This window comes from Lathamus discolor, chromosome 19, assembly GCF_037157495.1.
Source record: "Lathamus discolor isolate bLatDis1 chromosome 19, bLatDis1.hap1, whole genome shotgun sequence".
Lineage (NCBI taxonomy): Eukaryota > Metazoa > Chordata > Aves > Psittaciformes > Psittacidae > Lathamus > Lathamus discolor.
In genome coordinates this window covers 2,183,920-2,199,360 of record NC_088902.1, presented here as the reverse complement: position 1 = coordinate 2,199,360, position 15,441 = coordinate 2,183,920, and the positions used below count along the sequence as shown (strand labels likewise).

General features: G+C 58.9%; 1 protein-coding gene across 4 annotated transcripts in view; it reads left to right on the top strand.

Moving 5' to 3' along the window:
• Positions 1-1,137: 1,137 nt before the first annotated feature.
• Positions 1,138-15,441, top strand: part of SOX13 (SRY-box transcription factor 13) — a 33,651-nt gene continuing 19,347 nt past the window's right edge. Inside the window, exon 1 of one of the 4 annotated variants that reach the window (XM_065698484.1) lies at positions 1,138-1,469. The gene's annotated coding sequence lies outside the window, so the exon portion shown is untranslated. Of the gene's footprint in view, positions 1,470-13,864; positions 14,058-15,441 lie in introns of those variants that run through there. The other 3 variants (XM_065698486.1, XM_065698483.1, XM_065698485.1) reach the window with 3 other exon arrangements.

Sequence of the window (15,441 nt, the reverse complement as noted above, 5' to 3'; positions counted from 1 at the left end):
CCTCAGGGACTAAGGTGGCTGGGGTTGCGATACATTAATCCTGCCACAGAGGCTGCACCAGGTACCATATAATAAGCTTTTGGTATTCCAAAACTTTAATTTGTGGATCAGCTGAAGCCTGAAAACAGAACACTGCCAGGGATGGGGCAGCCACAGCTTCTCTGGGCACCCTGTGCCAGCGCCTCAGCACCCTCACAGGGAAGAGCTTCTGCCTAAGAGCTCATCTCAGTCTCCCCTCTGGCAGGTTAAAGCCATTCCCCTTGTCCCGTCCCTACAGGCCCTTGTCCAAAGCCCTTCTCCAGTTTTCCTGGAGCCCCTTTAAGCACTGGAGCTGCTCTAAGGTCTCCCCTTAAGGAGCCTTCTCCAGCTGAACCAGCCCAGCTTTCTCAGCCCTGTCCTTTGAAGTAATTATTTCTCTTTCCAAATGTAACTTTACAAACAGTGTATGTTTAGTTTGTTTAATGGGCTGTGTTGCATCATGTCACTTGGCTCCACTTTTAATCCAGGGCCACTGGAATAACACTGGCTCAGAGCCTGCGCGGCTCCGTCCTCCTTCTGCCTCACACGTGGCTGGCGAGCGGCTGCTCCTTGGAGAAGGGCTGGATGTAAGGAGCAAAACCTGGTTCTTATCAGCAGCGCTGCTGCCAGCTCCAAATTGTGCACTTGGAGTCACCGTAATGCCTCCTAAAGCTCCTCTGCTCCGTGATAGCATCGAATTAGCGCCAGTGAACATCTATATTGGAGGAGGTTGATGATGGGAGGAAGGAAGCTCAGGGGTAATCAGCCCTGAAGCATCTCACGATAAGGTACCAAAATGGGCTGTAATTACGTGCGTGGGGGAGTTGCAGAAGGAGAAGCTCCCCAGCAGGAAGCCATGAAAACGGCACAGAGCCTGCAGGAGAGTCCAGGAGGAAACACAGCCCCATTGTTTGAGGAGCTCTTGGCACTCGAGTGCTGTGGTCCAAGAACACAGCTTCCAGGCATTACCAGCCCAGCGACGGGCCACAAAAACAATTCCAAACTGGCTTCCCAAGAAGCACTTGTCTGTCCTCATAAAACCACACCACTGACTCATCTAAACGCTTGCTGATTTGTTTTTAACCCCGAATCCTTCCAGCTTCCTGAGTGTTTCCAAGCTGCGGGGAGCAGGAAGGTAACGTCTGGAGGGAGCTGCTTGGAGCTGTGCAGTGCCAGAGAGACTCCAAAGCTCCCTGCAGAAGAGTGCGGTAGACAGAAGAGGGTGCTGCGGCCTCGGCCACCTCCCTGCCCCTCCAGCCGAGTGTCACAAGAGCACCGAGTTCCCGCAGCATTCGAGCAGCTTTCCTGGCTCCCAAACAACCTGGAAGAGAAGCAGAGCGGTGCGGGGCTGCCCTCCGATGGGTGACGGGGTGCCCGGAGCTCCTGGGCTTCCTGCTGCGGAAGGGGATGAGGAGTAGAAGGTTCTGGTTTTGGCATTGAGGAGGAGCAAGGTAGAGTGAGTGCTTACAGCTGGGCTCCGTGCTTGGAGATCTCCCCTTGCTTGGCTTTGCTGCTGCCTTGGTGGTTGCTTTTGCAGATGATCCTTGGTCCTTGCCCTCTGTGCAGGGGGGGTGGTGGGCTCAAGGCTCCTTTTGAAGATGCCTTGAGGTGGGATTATGAGGAGTGCCCCAGTGCATCTCTAGGTTTGGAGGAGAAAGGTTCCTCAAACCCTGCCAGCACTTGGGGGGATCTGTCAGCTCCCCAAATCCAGCTCGGATCGCATCCCACTGCACCCCAAATGGCTGTTTGGTAGGAGCAGAGCTCTCTCTTTGTTAAAAACAAGTGATTGAGACCTGCTTCTGTGCCAACGCTGGCACAGGGTGCGTAAGACAGAGCTGGTGCTCCAGTTGGAGACCATTGCGCTGGCTGGGGCAGGCGAGAGCGCGCTCACGTCCAGCTGGGGCTCTGCAGTGTCTGAGTTTTCTCCTTTAGAGGTGATCCCACCTTTAACCCGCCCTGGAAGATGCTTTGAGTAAATGTTTGTGCCTTTTCCCTGCCTGTGGCTGTGGGGTTCTGGGAAAAAAGGCTGCAGTTCTTCCCTTCTGCACTGGGAATTGCTTGTCCTGGCCCAGCCCAGTCCTTCTCCATGCTTGTGAAAGAGTCCCCTGAGGAGCAGGCGCAGTGGTCCTGCCTTTCTGGAGGGGAGCAGCGTCTCTGTGGTTCTTTTGTAGGATATCGTGATTTATGGGATGGTTTTATGTGTGTTTGAAGTTCGGTTTGAACCTAGATCCCAGAGCCAGCCGCCTGCCCGCAGGTTGGTGCCTTTCCTGGCTCTTCAAAGGCATCGCTGCACCTTTGCTCAGGGATGCAGGACATGGCCTGTGCTGGCAGGAGCATCACAAACAGGAGCGGACACCTTGTGTCCATGGCCACTTGCTGAGCTTGGGCTACCATCAGCATTTAGTGTGTTTGCAGGCCTGTGACCTGTGAGTGTCTGTGGAATAAGGTGGGATGTGTGGCTGTACAAGGGGAAAATCACCTTTCCCGTGCCCTGCCACCCTCCTTGAGCCCTTCTCACCACCTCCTGCTTTAGTGCACTTCATCAGGGAATTTCTTTGAAGTGCTGGTGTGTTTTAAGGCTTGTGTGCCTAAAAATAATAGCATCAAACAGACAACAGTGGAAGGTCAAGGGCTCGAATGGTTTAGAAGCTGTCCCCTTAGGGCAGCATCGGAACATAGAAAACCCGTGTGGAGTGCAGAGGCAGGAGCCGGGATGCACTGTGCTGCTTTCCTCTATTCCCTGCCTGTTCTTATGCCGGCAATGGAGCCGTTTGGGATTGTTTTCACCATTTCCACGGGCAATAAAGCAGATCCCTGCTTTGGCTGTGAGCGGGGTGGTACCAGGAGCAGCGGGATGCCAGGAGCAGAGGGGCTGTCGCCACGAACTGGCTCCAGCAGGTTCTGTTGGTGGCAATGCCCCAGTCCCGTCTCCATTGGCAGCCCACACACAAGGTGCCCAGCATGGCAGCCCCCCCCCCCCCCCCCCCCCCCGTGGGGCCTTTTCACATTCAGACCCACCAGGGGCATCATTGCTATTGTTTGGAACATCGCTTGGAAAAACGGAGCGCCGGGCGCTGTGCCTGCCCTCGGCAGGGACGCTGCCACACTCGCAGCTCAGCCTACCCCCCGCGCCGCTGCCTCGCATACCAGGGCCTTCAGTGTGGAGCTGGACCGGCCTCGCTGCCTCTTTCCATGTCCCTCACCCTAACCTGGGCTTTTTTCCCCTATTTCCCATGCATTTCCGAGGTGTCGCATCGACCCCATCACCCCAAGGACAACCCTGTTCCTGGTGGTTTTCCTCCCTCCTGTGCCTCCAGCTGTGATGTTTAAGCCTGATTTCCCCCACACTTGTCTTTGGGATGCCTTTGTACCCAGCACAGTTTTCTGGGCTTGTCCTGAATGATACCGGTCTGTCTGCAGTGGGAAATAGAGATTGGTGCTTACAGCTCTGCTCTGTGGGGCAGGGTCTGGGGTCTGGATGGGCTGGGACACAGCCACGAGGTAGCTCCAGGTTTGGACAGCTTGTTTGACTAGATGTGAGTATTAAGAACCAGGATGCTCAGGTCCTGTTCTAGGATGTGCCTGCCTCACTAGAATAGGTGTCTGAAGGCTTTGCCTTCCTGCAAGGACCAGAGCTTCCAAAGCAGACTGCCCTTTCCTGTGCATCCAGCCCTGATCCCGGCTGCTGCTTTGCCTTATCTGCCATTCTCCAGCCTCCTGTCTGTGAAATAGGAGCAATATCTAATAATCCCCTGGGGGGTGATGGCTGATGGCGTGGTGTGATGCCCTCAGCTGAGTGGAACAGCGCTGCGTGCTGCCTCCCTGCCGCTCCTGCTGCCAGCAATCTGGTCCATCCATAAAGCTGAGTTTTCTAGGGATGCTTCTCTTCTGCTCCCTGTTGAGGGGGTTAAGAGTTGAGGACACTCTTTAGGAGGCTGCTTTTCGCTTCATAAACTGAGCTAAGAGGGAGCCAGGTCCAGGAGAGGGATGGTTAAAGGGTTGCTTGGCTCTGTTTTATACAAGAAGATGCTGCAGCATCAAGGGGAGCTTTGCCCTGGCCATGCTTTGTGTCAGCACCAGCAGCCCTGGGCTGCTCTTGGGGCCCCTCTGCCCCGTGCAGGTGTTGGGGGGACAGGAGCAGCGCCAACGGGAGCCGCGCTTTGGTGGAGCCGGGTTCGTGCAGCAGGTACCAGCATCCGCTCTCGAGAGGGCTTTGTTGTGAGCTGGGTTCGGAGCCCATCCCTTTATCGTACATCAACAACAGAGCCAATATTCACATCGAGGAAGTGAGATAAGATCCGAGCCCAAGGTGGGCTCCGAAAGGGGTGCGTGAGACAAGCGCAAGTCTGGGGGGGAGTGGGAAAGGGGGGCTGCGGTAGGAGCGCTTTATCTGAGAGGAAACGGCACTGTTCAAGGGGGGGCCGGGTCCGCGTGTGCCTCTGCGTGTGTGTGTGCACAGGGCGCTTGCCAGGAGCATGAAAGTGCCCCCGGAGCGGGACGAGCTTCCCGTGCGCACCCAGGCTGGGGCTGGAGGCTCGAGGGGTCCCCAGGGATCCAGGGATCCTGGAGAAGGAGCCAAAGCAGCTCCTAGAGTGAGGGGGTGCAGTCTCCAGGGGATGGGTGCCCTTGGTGCAGGCTCCTCAAGGGAGGAGGCATCCCCTTGCTCCATGACCGGTCAGGGCAGGCGGTGCTGCAGTGCCGTGACCCAGCATCTCTTATCTCACCTTCTCGTATTCCCAAACAGCTTCCATCGATCCCCAAACAAACCCCTCGGTGCTTTGTCTGGAAATTAACCTTGGATGCATTTGCGAGGCAAGGTCCATCCTCATCTTCTGATTAGAAGCAGTGGGAATTCCCAGCGTTAAAGCGCAACCAAACAGGCCCAGGCTGAAGTTACACCTTTATCAGCTGCAGTTCTTCTCTCTCTTTGAAAGCCCCAAGCCTGGTGTTTGCTCTTGCAAAGCTGAGCTTGGTCTGAGGCTACCAAAGCCTGAGATGGGCTTTTCCCCCTTGGAAGGTACCCAGGGAACACTGAGGTGCATTGGCTGGGGCAGTGGAGGCTTCCTCCCCTTCCCAGCTGCTGTGAGCAGCCTCATGCTGGAAGAGCATCCCTGGGGAGAGGGTATCTCTTCCCTGCTCCATCAATCTCCCAGCCCACCTCCGGCACCGGAGGGCTCAGCTGTGGGCTGGGAATGGCTCCCGGCTCCTTCTCCCTCCCCCAGCCTTTGCATAGCACCCACATTGATTTTACATAGGAAGGAGCTGTGCAAAATAAGCTCCTGGGCTTGGGGTGCTGCACAAACAGCAAAGGGAGGACCCTAGGGCTGTGCCATCAATGGTACCAAGTCCCTTTTCCTTGGTACTGATGGAGAAGTGGGGCTTTGCTATGGAGCTTTCCTTGTCCTGTGTGCCTGGGGAATGTCAGTCCTGAGGGGATGCTGGGTGGCGAGAGGAGGAAAGGAAAACGTAGGAATGGTGCCAAGTGGCCGTGGGGCAGCTCCTATGGATCCAGAGAGGGGAACAGCAACCAAAGCCCCATCCAGCAGCAGCTCCATCCTGGCAGCAGATGTGCCTTCAGCTCCCATCGTGAAAGCAGGGTGGGTTTATCCCCCTCACCCTGGCTTGCTGGGGAGGCTGCAGGGAGAAAACCCTCCCTGCTCTCACCCCATCTCTGTGGGGCGCGGGGGGGGGGGGGTCTCTGCATGCTCCCATGGCCCAGCAGGGTGGTGGGGCAGGAAACATGGAAGCTCATTATTTAGTGTCCCACACACAGCGCCGGGCTGGCCCTCGGGAAGCCTCCATCCACTGCGGGGCTGGGATCTGCAGGGAAAGCAAACAATGGGATCCCCAGAGACAACAATGCCCCATTGTCCTTTGAAGCCAGAACAATGAAACAATGGACCGCAGTCTACTCCTTTTATTCCCAGGCATCCCCCCCCCCAGCCCTATCCTGCAGCCCCAGGGGCTCACAGCATCCCCAAGGACCCTCATCCCACTGCATCACTCCCATCCCACCCCATCCCAGGCTGAGCTTTGGGGTTCCTCGTGGCATCCCCACCCTGAGAGGAGGAGGAGGAGGAGGAGGTTTCTTGCAGGCTTTGATCCGGCAGCGAGAAGGGTTGGGAAAGTCCTGTTGGATCACGAGGGCTCTGTCCCGGAGAACAGCGGCGCTTTGTTGTCTCCCAGGATGGCCACTTGTCAGCTCCGGCCGTCACGGCATTCCCATAAGGTTTCCTGGTGGATCCTCCTCCTCTTCCTCAAGGGCTGGGCACTCCCAAATGCTCCGCAGGAGCATAGGGAAGAGGCAGGAGGGGATGGGGTGCAGAGGGAGCCCACCAGGCTGGGGGGGAAGCAGGCAGAGATGGGGTAGAGGGGGTCCCCAGCACCAGCTGTAGGGCTGCTTTCCTCAAGCTCTGTTCCCTGGCTGCATCTTCCTATCCCCAAGGATAACCTTGAGCTGTTCCTTGCATCCCTGTGGGTCTGCAGCCCTCCTGGAGGGCACCCAGTCACTGTGCAGCGTAGGGGAGATGCTGGGGGGGGCTCTGGGCAGTGAGAATGCTGCCATTGGGTGCTCTCAGCCCTTCGCTGGTGCCCGAAAAGCAGGGATAGGGAAGAGCCGAGGTTGTGTTAACCAGGGCCTGGCCTGCACCGATCCATGCCTCTGCTTCCCTGGCGCTGTGTCAGCACTGAGTTGGGGTCCGATGTGCCCTTTTCCCAGTGCTCCTTTGCCAGGAGGGAAGAGGGGATCCCAGTGCCTGGACTGGGGCCAGGGGACCCTGGTGTCCCCAAAGGCCACCACCAGCCTCCTCCTGCCCTCGCCGGGAGCTCCAGTTACCTATGGCCAAAGCAGCCCACCTGAATAGGTAAGGAATGGAGGAGAGGAAAGCGCCCGGAGCGCATTGTGCTTCCAACGGGAACAATTGCTAAATACAAATCACAGCGAGAAAAGGGGGAGAGGGAGAGACAAAAGCCCCGAAGCCCAGCACAAAGGAGAGGAATGAAATGGGAAGTAAAGTCAAACAAAAAGGAGCCGGGCTGAGACAAAAGAAGGGAACAATATCCCCGAGGCAATAGGCTCCTGAACAATGGGGACAGTGACAGCGGCACAAAGGCACAGTGTTTGCGAGTAGACGTTATCTCACACAGCCACTGGCAGGCCTGGCCCTGGCGCTTCTATTTTCAGGGATGCTTTTGTGCGGCGCTGAACAATGTTCCTTGCATGGCTGCAGATAGGGATGAGGGGGGTTTGGGTCATTCTCTCCCTCTCTTTCTTTTTGCCTTCCCGGTGCCAGCTCTGTAATAAACCCAGGTTCAGCCCTTGGGAGAGCGGGGCAGAGCCAAGGGGTGGCTGGGCAGGGACCCGTCGGTGCTCGGATGGATGAGCATGGGTTGGTACCACCTCCTGCGAGGGGCAGGCTGGGCCCCTGTGGCAGCCGGTGTGAGCAGGGTGGTGCCTTGGGTGACTCACAGCCAGCGCCAAGCTTTGCTTTTGGCCGGCTGCTGAGCTCAGAACCGGGCAGACCAGAAAGATGGCTTTTCCAGACGGCTTTTGTTCCAAGCTTTTAACCTCTTCGGTGCCCTCTGGGATGAGAACAGCAAGGAGGGGGCTCGCCTCCTCCTCGGGCAGGTTGCCCATCAATTGCCTTCTGAAGCATCCCGCAACCTCAGCAGCCTCTTGGGATGTGCCATGGGAGCTGGTGTGTGGCTGCTCCTATCAGCTAGGCTTTCCCGGCCCGTGATGGAGAGTTCATCTGGAACACTGGGGCGTGTTGTGTCCAGCTCTTCCTGGAAAACCTTTCTTCAGGGCCTTCCCAGTTGTATCCCAACGTCTGGTCCTGTCTGGCTGCGTTGTGAGCCCAGGGTCGTGCTCGTGTGGTTATGAGAGGTTGTTATTGCAGGGTGTTATCAAAGCCCCCCATCTGCAGCACCCAGACGCTTTGTGATGCACTGGGATCTGGAGCGATATTCCCACACAGCACTCATCCCATGCTCATGCCATTTCCCCCTCTGGTCCCATACTCGAAAACCCATCCCTCCTTCCCCATCCCACCATACCCCAAACCATGGGGACGTCACCCAGGTACCATGAGTGACTTGGGAGAGGAGAAACGAGGGTGCCTTGAAGATGGAGCCAAAGACACCCCCATATCAGTGCCGATCTCCCCAGACACCCAGTGTGAGCAGATGGGCTCCGCTCGGGCTTTGAAGAGCTGCATCTCCTGATATCGATCACGTTATCTGAGGGTACATCCTGTTGCTAAGTTTGGCTGCTTCCTCCCTTCAACAGCTGTTTGTGCAGCCACAGCTGCTCTCACCCTGCACCATGGGGATGCTGTGTGATGGGGGGGCCTCACTGCTCCCAAAAGTGGATCCTGGGCTTTGTTTGGCCATGGTAGAGCAAGCTCCCATGACCCAGAGTGGGTGTTTGCAGCCCAAACCCACCCTTACGGGGGGCTGCATCCGCGGAGTGTGAGCAGCAGGTTAAGAATGGAGAAGAGAAGGCTCCCTAAGAGGAGACCTGAGAGCAGCTCCAGTGCCTACAGGAAACCTGGAGAGGGGCTTTGGACAAGGGATGTAAGGGCAGGACAAGGGGAATGGCTTTAACCCGCCAGAGGGGAGACCGAGATGGACTCTTAGGCACAGGATGATGCTCTTTGGTCTATGAGAGGTGAGCACACATCTTGCTCTGGGCAGCCCTTTGTGGCCATCACCCAGACCTCGGGCCTGGAGCTGCCTCTGCTCACGCTCTGCCCGTGTTGGGGATTTCTCTCTGTCTCTTTCTGACTCAATCTGGTGAAGTTGGAGCTCTTGGCTGCAATTTGCTGCTGTTTAAACCCTTGCTAACCCTTAACGTCCTAATGACAACAGTAATGATGCTCTGCGCATCCTGCCGTGCCACCCGTCTGAAGATTACACTCGCTAATTAATTAAGCCCCGACCTCCCCCTTCTACTTCCCTCGCTGAGGAAGAAGAAATCACTGAGAGTCTCTTAAGAAAGGACATAAAGGCAGGGAAATCCAGGCACCAAACCAAGACAAATGGGGATTTGGAGACAATCCGGGCCTGTGTGACCTGAGGAGTGGACCAAGAGGGAGAAAGGATAAAAATGCCAAGCACAGCGCGGCCAGAGAAAACAACCGGCAGCTTCAAAACCCGGGCAAAGAAAAGCACCAAGATGAAGGGAGTGACAAAGCATCAAAGGGAAGAGAAACCAAAGGCGTCGGAACAAAGGACAAGCTGGAACAAAGGACCAAAGAGGGGAGAACAAAAGCACTAAATAGAAAACAAAGGCAGGGGACAAGAAAAGCCCCTCTGTGGGGCTGAGCTGGAGGGTCCCTGGGTGGTGCTGCGGGTCCCGGCTGGAGCCGGGCTGGCGGAGGGTGCTGGAGCCCAGCATCGCCTTTGAACTGGAGGCAATGGGCTCGGCCCCCCCATTGACGGCTCCCTGCATCCCGCTGGGTGGTCCGGCCATCCCATCCCTCCCCATGTGTGTCTCCGGCACAGCCTTCTCAGCATCACCCCCCTGTGCCCTCTACCAAACCCTCCCTGCCCCATGGGCTGCCCCAGCCCCAAGGCATGGGAATGGATGGGGATGCTCCCAGGAGGCTCCCGGGCGGCTGCATCCTCCCAGCCTGTGGCTTTCCCATAGGAGAGGAGCCGTGGGCCGGCGCTGTGTGTGTGGCTGGCCTGGTCCAGCCTGCTGGGCTGCGGGGATCTGTAACATAGGCGAGTAATTATTAATATTAATTATTAAATGAATTTTATATTATTACAATATTAATTAGGCGCAGTTCCCATCGCCTGGATTAGGAATAACAGCAGCATTCAGGTTGGGAATAGGGAGAGTTGCAAAGATGCGATGCTGCTTTGTCTCCTATTCCTGTCAAATCCCTGTTTGGAGCTGAAAGTCCCCAGTCGGGTTGTTGGTCTGGCTGGGTTACGTGTGCTGCCTTGCAGGGGGATGTGGTGGGTACCCCAGGGTTGGGTGGCTGGCATGGGGTGAGGATGGTGATGGTGAATAGGAGCCCCACTGGAGCTGGGGTGCTTGTAGCTGTGATGGTTTTGGAGTGGCCGCTGACTTCAGTGTCAACCTGGCAGTGAAAATCCCCCTTCCAGACCCAAAATGCGGTCCCTGCTCTGTTCTCCATCACCTGCCCTGGCCAAAGCCACCCTCCTCCAGCAGCACATCACCTGCAGCAACGTGCAGGGACGGGGCCAGGGCAGTGTTTTAGCAGGGTTTGTGCAGGGTTTCACCACGGTGTGTGAGCACTTCCAGCCACAGCATCATGGGCTGTGCTGCAGGGACCGTTCCCGTCATTCCTAAACATTCCGCCCAGGTATCGCTGCTCATGCAGGGGCTGTGATTCCAGCTCTGCTCTCCTGCACCATCAGGACCTGCTCGATCTTACTTTGCTTTCTGGACGAGCTCTCTCTGAGCATTGGCTTAGAACTGAGCTGCTCCAAGTGCGCTCCCCATAGAGCAATCCTGGAACATCTTGGTTTTATTATGACCAGATTAGAGCCTGTTGTGCTGTGGGCGGACTCGTTTGCTCAGCCCCGACTCCCTGCAGTAGCCGGGCGCTTCCAGTGCTGGGGAAAGAAGGCAGCACGGAGCTTCCAGCTGCTGGGAATGCCTCTGAAGTGGCCAGGATAAATCGCGGTGTTTGGGTGCAAATCATTCCTAGGTTAATTCCTTGGAGCTCCCCCACCACCCTGCTAGGAGCCCATGAGGGAGATGCTGCGAGCTTGGGGATGGTTTGGGATGCGCTGCGTATGTGGCCCAGTGTATTCCTGCTTTGAGCCCGTGGAACCAGGGGGGCCGTAGGAGCTCTGCCAGGGAGGTTGATGCAGGGAAAGGCAGCGCTTGGGATGCATGGAGCAGGTACAAGCCCATCGTGACAAGCTGCCCATCACCAGGGAGACAGGTCCTTGGTGCGCGCATCCCTATGGACTACGGAGCCGGATACAATGGGGTGAACTGAGGGCAGTCTCAGAGCCGCTGTGGTTCCAGAGGGTTTGGGTATTGTCGTATCAGCTCGGGTTTAATGGGCTGCAGACGTCTGTCTGTCTGTCCATGCGAGACCACAGTGTGGGCTCCCTGTGCCTGCAGCTGGGGACACGGTGCTGGTCCTATCAGGAGCATCCAGGCTCAGAGCCTCTGTCTGGGGACTCATCACTGGGTCTGCTGATTGCAGGGGAGCTTTTGTGTCCCCCCCTGTTCCAGCACAGCTCTTCCTTGCTGAGAAGAGCAGCACGTCCCCTTGCTGCAGATGGGGACAGTCTGGAGATGCCATCATCCCGCATGCATGGGGGGATCATGGGATGCACAAGGAGTTGGAATGTGAGGAAGATTTGGACCCCGTCATCCCCCCAGCAGTGCATGGCCGAGGCTCCTGTATTGCTCCTCTCCTTCCCCTGGCCCTGCTTGTGCTGCTGCTTGCCCAGAGCCTTGGCGCTGCTTCTTGGGATGCTCTAGGGGTTACCCCAAGGATAACATCGTGCTCAGGGGGGGTTGTGAGATCCCCCTCTTCCACCGGGTGCTGTGAGGGGTGGGCTCTGATGGGAGGCAGGAGAGGGACCCATTGAGCCCAATCGCTGTGGTGTGGTGAGGAGCTGAGCTGGTGGCTGTAGGGGTGATGGCACCATGGCAGGGACCTCAAGGAGAACATCAGCACCTTCAGCATCCCTGGATTCTTATAGGGGAGCCGAAGGTGGGGCGGGGGGGATCTGCCTGGCAGCACCCACATTGCTCCCCATTAGCAATCGCTCCGCAGCTTTCCCAGGCTGGTGAGGAGCGAAGCACATGCCCATTCCCAAACAATGGGCCCCCGTTTCCGTGCAGGAAGCAAGGTCGGATTTATTCTCCCTGCTTTGCCCCCTCCGGCCAGTTCTGAAGGGGCCAAGCCATTGTCTGAACCATTTCCATGACTCAGTCACCAGTATCCTGCGATCGGGAGGCCGGGATTCGCGGCCAGCACAAAGCAGGAGGCCCGGCTCCATGGGCTCCGGCCCTGGACCAGGGTGGGGGGCTTGGGAAAAGGAAGGGGAGCGCTGGATGTGCCTTTCCCCTCTGTGCCCCCTGCGCTGGATCTTTGCCCCCATCAGCTTTCCTGGTCCCTCCACCCATTGTCCCAGCTTCCTTGTGCTGAGGGAAGCAGAAAGCTCAGGGAGGGAATGCGGAGTGGGAGCAGCGTTGCTTGGAGCATCCAGGTAGAGAGGGATGGAGCAGGAGCTGAGTGAGCCCCTGGAGGCCCTGTCTGAAAGGATGGGGACTGTCCCATCGCATCCATCCTGATCTCTTGTGGTCCTGGGGCTGCCTGGAAGGTCCTTGGGGTGCCCAGCAGGTCCTGGGGGATGCCCTGGACAGCTTGGGAATGCCCCATGGGTCCTGGGAATGCCTCACATGGAGCTGGAGCTGGGGGTGGAGGTGGTGTGGCTGGAAGTTGGACGTGGGGAAGAGCAGAGCGAGGATGGGGACAGGACCCATGGAAGCTCCAGTCTGGAAGGTGATGCTGGACCGGGGCGGGGGGACATTCCAGGCTCTGTGAATGCCACCAGGGCCACTGGGGATGGGGAGGAAGGAAAGGAAAGTGAAAGTCCATCCGGCCGGGCTGTTGCTATGGCAACACGAACAAAGCTCCTGCTCCCCCTTTTTTGGCTCCCTTGTGCTGGTCCTCAGCCCCTTTGTGGGTTGTTTCCCTCCAAGGATGCGATCCCCACCTCCTGCTGCCCCTGGAGCAGCTCGGGGGTCGCCATGGGCTCATTTGTGCGTTCACCCAATGATAACCATCTCCCTCCTGGGACTTTTGGGGCACGGGGTGGCACTGGGGGCAGCCAGGACCCCAAAGCGGAGAGGGGGGGTGTTGGCTGGTGCAGGGGGAGCTGCCTTCATCCTGCCCTGCTGCGTGTGTGGTGCTTGCTGCACAGCCCAGGGAATGCTGTGTCCTCTCTGGGCCTCAGTTTCTCCATCAGTGAAATAGGAACGTGTATCCCTGAGCTCCTTGATGGTTTTGGGTCTCGGGGTGCTGCCTTGGGTTTCCCAACGCTGCTGTGTTGGTGCGGGGAAGGAAACTGCTTGGAGTCAATGGGAATTTTCCCCGCTGGTAGCACATAAACAGTTCTCTTTCCATGTTGATGTAACGTGATGGAGATGTCCTCATACAGAAGAGACTTTGTCAACATTCGTTTGGCCAAACCGACCTCCTCCTCTCCAGCTGCGGCACCGCTTTGCTCCCAGTGAAGTGGGCTCTTTGCCTTTGGGAAGGCGGGTGATGGCATTCCCATCTCAGCCACTGGTGGGATATGGGGTGTGTGGGGTGAGCTCCTCACCCAAGGCCCCTGTATATGTTTCACTGTAGATGTTCCAGCTGGGTTATCCAGCATAAGCCTGTACATCCATTGCCCACTGCTCTCCCTGCTCCGTGGCACCCTTGCGTCCCAGCCCCATTGTGGCCGTCGTGGTCTGAGCACAACTTGGGGGTGCTGTGGACTTGGGACGAGGCTTTGGGGTCTCTCTTGCGGTACCGGGGCTCTCTGCAAGCCAGGCTTTGTTCCAGCCCCTCGCTGCGAGCAGCTGGGATGGGGCGGGGGGGCCCGGGGGTCCTGCGGTGCTTCCCCCCCCGTTGTCCCTCAGCCCTTGGGGGTGTCCGGCCCCTCCGCAGCACCCCAGGGAGGGGATGGGCGCAGCGCGGGGGCTCCCGGCGCTGTCACTCGAGGGTCCCCCGGCGGGGCTGGGGTCCCGAGGGGAGGGACGGGGCAGAGGGGCCGCCCCGGAGCCGGCTCCTGGCTGGCTGGACCCGCGTCCCTCCTCCTCTTCCTCCTCCCCTCCTCCTCCTCCTCCTGCTTCCCTTCACCTCCTCCTCCTCCTCCTCCTCCTCGCTCCCTCTCTCCGCCCGGCGCCGGGGCAGCTCCCACCGGAGGCGCTGGGGACATGGAGCGGAGCTGAACCGGGCGAGGCGGCTGCGGCGGCGGAGCCCGCACCGGCACCGGCGGCAGCGGCGACACCGGCAGCGGCGAGCGGGGAGCAGCGCTGCGGAGCCGTGAGTGCGGCCGAGGGCACGGCACGGGGTGGGGGGCACGGCGAGGGGCGGGGGGGGGGCACAGGCGTTGCTTGTGGGGCAGCGGCGCAGCGAGCATCCTCCTGGGTCCCGGCGGAGCGGGGCTGAGGGGGAGCGTGGCAGGACCCCCCCAAAGCGCCTTTGCTTAAACAGGAGAAGGGGGGGGGGGTGTGCAGGACCCGTCCTCGACAGCCCCGTCCCCGCTGCAAAGTTAGGGGCTGCGAACTCTCCTCCGAGAGCCCCCCCCCCCCGGCCCCGCAGCAGTGCAGGGAGCGCTGCAGGCAAAGGCTTAAGCCATGGGCAACCCCCCGTCGGGGGCAGAGGGTCGGCAGGTAAGGGGTTAAACCATGGGCTTTGGCCCTGCTGCTGGGGGTTGCTCCCCGAAGCCCCCTCCCTGGCACCCCCATCCTAAGGTTTCTTGCCCCTTCCCGCTGCTCGCTGTGGGTCTCGGTGGGTCCTGCCTGCCCCCTGCCAGGGTCCCTCCTGGGTGCTGGGGATGGGGGATGCGGGGCACAAGGCTGTCCCATCCCCGTCCCCCGTCCCCCCCGGCAGGGCTCTGGGGGTCAGAGCACGCTGTGCCGGCACAGGCGGGCACCCAGGGCCTGGCCACCGAGTGTATCCCTGGGGCTTGGGGCTGTGTGCGGGTGTCGGGACCCTGCGGTGCTCTGGGTCCCCGTATCTCGTCCCCATCCATATCTTGTCCCCATCCCTCATCCGCGGCCACACCATGGCACACATGGGACACCCCTGTCTCGTCGTGCAGCCCCTGTCACCTTTCCAAGGCATGTTTGTTGGGGAGAAGCGAGCTCTGCCTGTTGTGACGGTGTTGCTCCAGCCAAACTTGCCGGGTGTTTGTCGGGGGTTGTTGTAGCAGGCAGCAGCAATAGAGACCGGGGGTCAGCACTAAATGCTGGCACCTAAAAGCAGATGAGCCTTGGCGCTGAGGTTCCACCTTCCCCAGCAGCCACGGTGGGTCCTGCCCGTGCCTTGGAGTCGTGTGTCCGACCCATGCTGGCCAGGTTTGGGAATGGGGTGGGCTGAAGCCGTCGGGTTTGCACTAAGGGGTCCCACAGCCATCGAGCGTGCAGGGGTTTGGGGAGCAGCGGGGTGGGAGATGGAGCACGGCCCCAGGGCCCTCCGCAGTTCCACATGGACAAAGTTAGCGGTGGGAAGAGTGCGAGCCCATCGGGAGCTGCATCGTGGCTCGGGGAGAGCATTCCCTATGGAATGCGCAACTAAACACAAAGCTTTGCCGCTTCCCACCTCCTGATTCCCAGTGTTCCGTGCAGGGGGGTCGGTGCCAGTGGGGGGATGATGCCCAGGACACGTCGCAGACCGTGGTTGCGTATTGAGTCTGGGTTACATC